Raw genomic sequence first — 8,265 nt, 5'->3', positions numbered from 1 at the left:
TACAGTTTTCAAAAATCATACCATTTCGTTCACATTTGCTTCTACTTTGGCGTCTTCCATTTCTTTGGCTCTAGTGTCACACTCTCTGGTTATTGCAATTTCGTTTCTTCCAGTTTCGTTTATTTGTGCTTGTTTGTGAATTTTAGTTCCCAAAGGAACAAGGGAAGCAAACTCTTGAGTGGTAAAAGGCAAGAGTGTGTGAGTGCCAAAAGAGGGTAAGAGCCTGAAATTTGTGCGAAAACACTTGAGCTAAACACTTGAGAGGGTGAGCCATTTCTACTAACTTCGTTTTCTTGCAGCCAAATCATGTCTCAATTACAAGAGACAAGTGGTAGTAGTGGAGGTAATGAAGAAAAAAGGGAGTTTCCTGTTGATCGAATTTTTAAAGAATCTGTAGCACAAAGCTTTGAAAGGATGAATGTGCAAATGAATGACTTTAGAGATGAATTGGATGTATTGAGGGGAATGAGAAATGAGATGACCAGGTTTATGGAAGAGATGAGAAGGGACAGAGAAGATAGAAATAGGAGGAATGATGGGGGAGCAAATGTGGGAAATCAGAATAGAAATGAAGGTAGATTTCGGGCAGAACATAGGAATGAAGGGTATGAAGAAGCTGAATGGAATGATGATGAGTATGATGAAGCTTATGACTATGGGAACTACCATTATGGTGGAAGAGGGCATAGACCACCTAGGGGTAGAGGGCCTAGGGGAAGAAGGGGTGGCAGAAATTTTAGGCTCGGTGATCATTGGGATAGAGATGGAAATGAGGAGAGAGTTGATGGGAATTTAGCTAGTATAAAGATGCAAATTCCACCTTTTCATGGGAAGGATAATCCAGAAGTTTATTTGGAGTGGGAGAGACAGGTGGAGTTGATTTTTGAGTGCCACCATTATTCTGAAGAAAAGAAAGTGAAGTTAGCAGCTGTAGAATTCAAAGAGTATGCAATTGTATGGTGGGATCAGTTGTTGAGTAGGAGGAGTAGAAATGGGCAACGAACCGTGGAGACCTGGGACGAAATGAAGGGAATCTTGCGAAACAGGTTTGTGCCACCTTACTACCACAGAGAGCTGCTTCAAAGGTTACAAAAACTCACTCAAGGTACTAAAAGTGTCGAAGAATACTACAAGGCCATGGAGATAGCGTTGATTAGAGCTGATGTTGAGGAGGATCGGGAAGCTACAATGGTTCGCTTTTTGAATGGGTTAAATCCTGAAATTGCTAATATTGTGGAGCTACAACCTTGTGTGGAGGTGGAGGATATGCTACAAATGGCACTTAAAGTGGAGAAGCAACTAAAAAGGAAGAATGTGGCTAGATATGCACCAGCCAACCATTCAGCTCCTAGGAGTAATTGGAAGTCGAATTGGTCTGCTCCTTCAAGGGTGGAGAAAGAAGTTCCCAAATTCAAGAAAGAAGAATGGAAAGGAAAGGAGAAAGTAGAGGAGAAGAACAAGGGAGTTCCTACTAGGACTAGAGAATTGAAGTGTTTTAAGTGTTTGGGAAATGGACATTATGCCTCACAATGTCCAAATAAAAGAGTGATGGTTGTTAGGGAAAATGGAGAGTTAGAAAGTGAAGAGGAAAGGGAGGAAGAATCTGATAATGTTGATGAGCATGAGGATGATTGCTATGATGAGGGAGATCAGCCACCTATGGATGGCAATATCCTTGTCACCATGCGCACACTAAGTGCACACTATGGAGTGTGGTGATGAAATGCAAAGGGAGAACATCTTCCATACTAGGTGCTTGGTGAATGACAAGTTGTGTAGTGTGGTTGTAGATGGTGGGAGCTGTTGTAATGTGGCTAGTTCACTCTTGGTGGACAAGTTGGGTTTGCCTACTACTACACATCCAAAACCATATGGCTTGCAATGGTTGAATGATTGTGGGAAGTTGAGGGTTACAAAACAGGTGGTTGTGCCATTCACCATTGGCAAGTATAATGATGAGGTACTTTGTGACGTTGTGCCTATGGTTGCTACGCATCTTTTGTTGGGCCGTCCATGGCAGTATGATAGAAGTGTTGTGCATGATGGTAGGAAGAACAGGTACACGGTCACTAAGGAAGGTCGAACATACTCATTGCTTCCTATGACACCAGGTCAAGTGCATGAAGATCAAATGAGGATTCTTAGATCCATTGAAGAAAAGAAAGAAACTTGGAGAGAAAAACTTAGAGAGGCCGAGCTGGATGAGAGTGAAAAGAAAGAGAAGAGAGAAGAAAAAGAGAAAAAAAAAGAAAAGAAAATGAGAGCGAATGAGAAAAAGGAAAGCTTGGGGCAAAAAGAGAGTGGAGAGAAAAGAATGAGTTTGTATGTGAAGGAAAGAGAAGTTAGAGAGGCTTTACATTCAGGAAGACCTCTTTGTGTACTTATGTACAAGGAGGTTAATTTATGTGTTACTGACCTTGATTCACATTTGCCTAGTGATGCTTTGTCTCTTATACAGGAATATGAAGATGTCTTCCCGAATGAGTTGCCACCAGGATTGCCACCTATCAGAGGGATTGAGCACCAGATCGACTTGGTACCTGGAGCACAAATACCGAATAGACCAGCATATAGAACAAATCCTAAAGAAACAAAGGAGTTACAAAGGCAAGTGGAGGAGCTTATGGAGAAGGGCTATGTTAGGGAGAGCATGAGCCCATGTGCTGTACCTGTGTTGCTAGTGCCTAAGAAGGATGGGAGTTATCGCATGTGTGTGGATTGCAGAGCCATCAATAAAATCACTGTAAAGTATAGACACCCAATCCCTCGCCTTGATGATATGCTTGATGAGTTGCATGGTGCAAGTGTGTTTTCTAAGATAGATTTGAAAAGTGGTTACCACCAAATAAGAATGAAAATTGGTGATGAGTGGAAAACTGCTTTCAAAACTAAATATGGCTTGTATGAATGGATGGTGATGCCATTTGGGCTCACAAATGCTCCTAGCACTTTTATGCGTTTGATGAATCATGTGTTGAGGAATTTCATTGGAAAATTTGTTGTTGTGTATTTTGATGACATTTTGATTTACAGCAGTAACATAGACGAGCATTTGCATCACTTGAGACTTGTTTTTGATGTGTTGAGAAATGAGAATTTGTATGCGAATGCGAAAAAGTGTTCATTTTGCTTGGATAAGGTTGTTTTTCTTGGTTTTGTTGTAAGTAGTAAAGGTGTACAGGTTGATGAAGAGAAAATCAAAGCCATTAGAGATTGGCCAAATCCTAAGAATGTGTCTGAGGTTAGGAGTTTCCATGGATTGGCTAGTTTCTATAGGCGATTTGTTCCTAATTTTAGTACAATTGCTGCTCCTTTGAATGAATTGGTGAAAAAGAATGTTGCATTTGAGTGGAAAAAGAAACATGAACATGCATTTTCAGAACTTAAAGATAGATTGTGTTCTGCACCCTTGTTGAGTTTGCCAGATTTTGATAAAACTTTTGAGATTGAATGTGACGCAAGTGGTGTAGGAATTGGTGCGGTTCTCATGCAAGAGAAACGACCAATAGCATATTTTAGTGAGAAATTGCATGGAGCTGCCTTGAATTACTCTACTTATGATAAGGAGATGTATGCATTAGTTAGGGCCTTGGAAACTTGGCAACATTATTTGTGGCCTAAAGAGTTTGTCATACATTCAGATCATGAATCATTGAAGCATATTAATAGTCAAAATAAGTTGAGTAGAAGGCATGCTAAGTGGATTGAATTTTTGGAGTCATTTCCATATGTGATTAAATACAAGCAAGGAAAAGAGAATGTTGTAGCTGATGCACTTTCTAGGAGACATGCACTTTTGTCTACACTTGATGCTAAATTGCTTGGTTTTGAGTTGATGAAAGAATTGTATGTTGATGATGCAGATTTTTGTAATGTATATGCTACTTGTGAGAAAAGTGCATTTCAGAAATTTTATAGGCATGATGGATACTTGTTTAAGGAGAATAAATTGTGTGTGCCTAAATGCTCTATGCGAGACTTGCTTGTTTTGGAGTCACATAGTGGTGGTTTGATGGGACATTTTGGTGTTGCTAAGACTTTAAACATATTGCAAGAACACTTCTTTTGGCCACATATGAGGAAAGATGTTGATCGAATGTGTTCTAGGTGTGTTGAATGTAAGAAAGCAAAGTCTAGAGTAATGCCAAATGGTCTTTACACACCCTTGCCTGTTCCTAAGGAACCTTGGACTGATATTTCTATGGATTTTATTTTGGGTTTGCCTAGGTCTAGGAGAGGTCATGATTCTATATTTGTGGTTGTTGATAGATTTTCTAAGATGGCACACTTCATACCGTGTCACAAAACAGATGATGCCACATACATAGCCAATTTGTTCTTTAAGGAGATAGTCAGGTTACATGGCATACCTAGGACTATAGTAAGTGATAGAGATGTTAAGTTCCTAAGTCACTTTTGGAGGGTGTTGTGGGGTAAGTTAGGTACTAAACTGTTGTTCTCAACTACTTGTCATCCCCAGACTGATGGACAAACAGAAGTAGTGAATAGAAGCTTAACTACTTTATTGCGTGTGATGGTTAAACAAAATTTGAAATCTTGGGAAGATTGCATTCCTTTTGTTGAGTTTGCTTATAACAGAGTAGTGCATTCTTCTACCGGATTTTCACCATTTCAAATTGTGTATGGTTTTAATCCATTGACACCATTAGACTTGTTGCCTTTACCTGTTGATCATATTAATAGTCTTGATGGTAAAAAGAAAGCAGATTTGGTTAGGAAATTGCATGAGCAAGCTAGGTTACAAATTGAAAAGAAAAATGCACAATATGCTACTCATGCTAATAAAGGCCGAAAGCCTCTTGTGTTTGAACCAGGTGACTTTGTTTGGGTGCATTTAAGGAAAGAGCGGTTTCCAAACCTAAGAAAGTCGAAATTACAGCCAAGGTGTGATGGTCCATTCAAAGTGCTAGAAAGGATCAACAACAATGCATACAAGATTGATTTACCTGGTGAGTATGGTGTTAGCAATTCTTTTAACATTACTGATCTTTCCCCTTGCATTGATGCAGGACCAAATTCGAGGACGAATTCTTTCAAAGGAGGAGGGGATGATGAAGAAGCACCAGTGCCTATGCCATTATTTAGAGGACCCATCACCAGAGCCAGAGCTAGAGAGCTGCAAGCATTGGTGTTGGAGCATTGTGAGCACAAGGGGGATCAAAATTGCCATGTTGGACTTTCTTGCATATTGTTGGAATCTAGGTGGATCATTCTCACACAAGTTGGCATGGGAGACTTGACAAGTGGCGCCACATCAGCGTGACTTCGCCACATCAGCATGACTTGGCACAAGACCATTTGGCCAAGTGGATTGGAGGAGCTTCTTATGCTTATTTGGATTTGCCATGTCTTTGATACCTTTGTTGGTCCCCACTACATTAAAAAGGTCGCTACCACCTAAAGTGTTCTTTGCCAACTTATGGTCCCCACTACATAAAGAGGGTCATAAAGCAAGTGGTCCCAAATGGTCCCCTATGGAAACGCCCCATCTGATTGAGGAGCCTTTTATTTTTTGTCTTTTTAGCCATGTTGGCACACTTTTAGGGTTTTAGAGATGCTATATATAACCCAAGATATTCAGATTGTATGGGCAGCCTTCATTTTTCTAGTTTAAGTGTGAGTATTAGGGAGAGAACTCCATTGCTGGAGCTTGAGTTTCTTCTATGTTTCTTCCATGTTTCTTGAAAGAACTTGAATTCTAGCAGCATGAACCCCTTGCTAGTCTTATTTTGATGATCAATATGCTTTAGCTTGTTACTATTTGTGTATTGACACTTGGGTTTTCAATCTGAAATTCTGCCTTGTTTGGATGATTAAAGATCTTGGTTCCAATATTTAGATGTTGTGTTTCTTGGCATCCTAGGAGTGCTCATCAATAGGTTTTCTGATGCTCTTTTAAGAGTTCTTTTGAAAACAAACTCCTAGAACTTAATCCTTCATGGATAGGAGTGGCTTGTTCTACAGTTTTGACTATATAGTCGGACCTAAGTTTAAAACTATTAGTGGACTTATATATTAATTTTGACGAAATAGGAGGTAGATTCCAATTATTTAATTCATTGTCTATATTAGATACTAATAATATTTCTTTATTTTTATTTTTTGATTTTTTGTTTTCCTCGGACTCGAATCTGGCGCTTCTAGAGCTACCAGGTAAGCGAGAGAATAATTTGTCCATAGGTTCTAGATCACTGTCAACGACTTACTCCAAATGCCTAAAACGCCTGACTGCGGCTAAACGGCTGACGGATACGCGACTTGGGGTTTTACTAGAACTTTTGACCAAACTATTTACCAACTTGGCTCTGATACCAATGAAAACGCCGGACACTTCGACGCAAGGATCGCTTTTAATTTCTTCTTTTTAAACAGAAAATTAATACTCCTAGTATGATAGCTAGACAGACAACTCCAAATATTATTTCTAAATTATTTTTATACACTCTGGACGCCTTATGATCTTGATTATATTCAAACCTATTTCTGTATACTGGACTCTCAGGATTATACATGTACTATTTCAGTAGTACGTGGCGTTGTGGCTACAGGTCGCTCTACCTTCCACCAATGAAGGGCTTAAGCGGTTAGTAGTTTCCAGCCTATATACCACTTACTTGCTTAGGAGAAGAAGAGTCTTAAAAATTATTATTATTAAGTAAACTATCTAAGAATCTTATTATTAAACCAAATAACCTTAACAGTCTTTCATGTTCTCTACAATGGCTTGTCTAAGAAGTTCTACTTCTCTTCTATTAGTTAAATCAAGACAACGTAAATAAAACAAAAGACGATTAATATATGTAGACATAAACAGTAAATATGAACAGTTTCTGATGTACAGGATCCCTTTTAAGGGCAAGTACAGAGCATACTTAAACAGTAAATATGAACAGTTTCTGATGTACAGGATCCCTTTTAAGGGCAAGTACTCTTCGAGCGTCATGACATGCGTCACTTTAAGTGGCAGACAAGATAAGGTGGAGTTGGCAGAAGCTACTTTTATAGCTGGCAGGAATCTTTTGACTTCTTTACAGCGCATAGGGGTCCTGGCTGTCTTCCCAGTATTGGACTTCCATGTCATCGTCGCTGTCGCTGTCGTCCTTTTGATGAGACTTAGAGCACTCTGCGGTATCTTTTGCTTTTGAGGTGGATGCTTTTGAGCTGGCTTCTTTGTCGTCTTCTTGAAGTGCGCTGAAAAGTTGTCGGCGCAATTCTTCTTTTGGCACTGACTTGAGTAGGTCCTTGAAAAGATCTGACAGTCCTGAAGAGACTAATGGACTTGGCAGTGATGGCTTTTTAGCCAGAGTGATTAGTCCTTTGGCAGAATAGATAGAAAGGTGGCTCGAAAAAGTCACACTTATCCCACCATTTGATTAGGACTCTTCTGGTTAACCAGGGTACGTGTTCGGTAGAGAATTCTCCGAATCTTTTCATTTTCTTTTTTGAGATAATATAATCCCATCTGACTATCCATGGAATTTTATAGAGGATAGTAAAGAAGTTCTACTTCTCTTCTATTAGTTAAATCAAGACAACGTAAATAAAACAAAAGACGATTAATATATGCATACTTAAACAGTAAATATGAACAGTCTCTGATGTACAGGATCCCTTTTAAGGGCAAGTACAGTGCATACTTAAACAGTGATGATACTTATAGTGCTTCAAATAGTATTTAAACAGTTTTATGAATAGTAATACTTACAGTGCTATTCCAACCAGTAGGTTTAATAGAGGATGCAGGAATGCTTGCTGATGGTGGTGGTGAATAGTATACCCTGTAATCAAACTTACCAGAGGGTTGACCAAGCAGATCCACAATGTCACGGGACTTAGACTCTAGTTCTTTGTTTAATTGTTTAGCTTGATCTATTAAAACATATATTTCACTTCCAACTTTGTTTAAAGCAGATTCAAGAGAAGAAGTTGAAGAAAAACTCATAAAAACTTTATTGATAAAAACAGTACACTCTTTATGATACAATGGTAAAGCAGAGAAAACAAATTGAGAGAAAACTTAAACTTCTTAAACACTCTATTTTACATTCTGCTTCATAAGCAAGTTGGGAGGCCTTCTTATACAAGTTAGAAGGAATCTTCGAGCATCATGGCATGCGTCACTTTAAGTGGCAGACAAGATAAGGTGGAGTTGGCAGAAGCTACTTTTATAGCTGGCAGGAATCTTTTGACTTCTTTACAGCGCATAGGGGTCCTGGCTGTCTTCCCAGTATTGGACTTCCATGT

At 39.1% G+C, this 8,265-nt stretch overlaps 1 pseudogene; it reads left to right on the top strand.

The window, feature by feature from the left end:
* Nucleotides 1-429: 429 nt before the first annotated feature.
* Nucleotides 430-5,286, top strand: LOC131175606 (uncharacterized; annotated as a pseudogene).
* The last annotated feature ends 2,979 nt before the right edge of the window (nucleotides 5,287-8,265 follow it).

This window comes from Hevea brasiliensis, chromosome 17 (assembly GCF_030052815.1).
Source record: "Hevea brasiliensis isolate MT/VB/25A 57/8 chromosome 17, ASM3005281v1, whole genome shotgun sequence".
NCBI lineage: Eukaryota > Viridiplantae > Streptophyta > Magnoliopsida > Malpighiales > Euphorbiaceae > Hevea > Hevea brasiliensis.
This window is presented reverse-complemented; position numbering and strand designations above follow the sequence as displayed.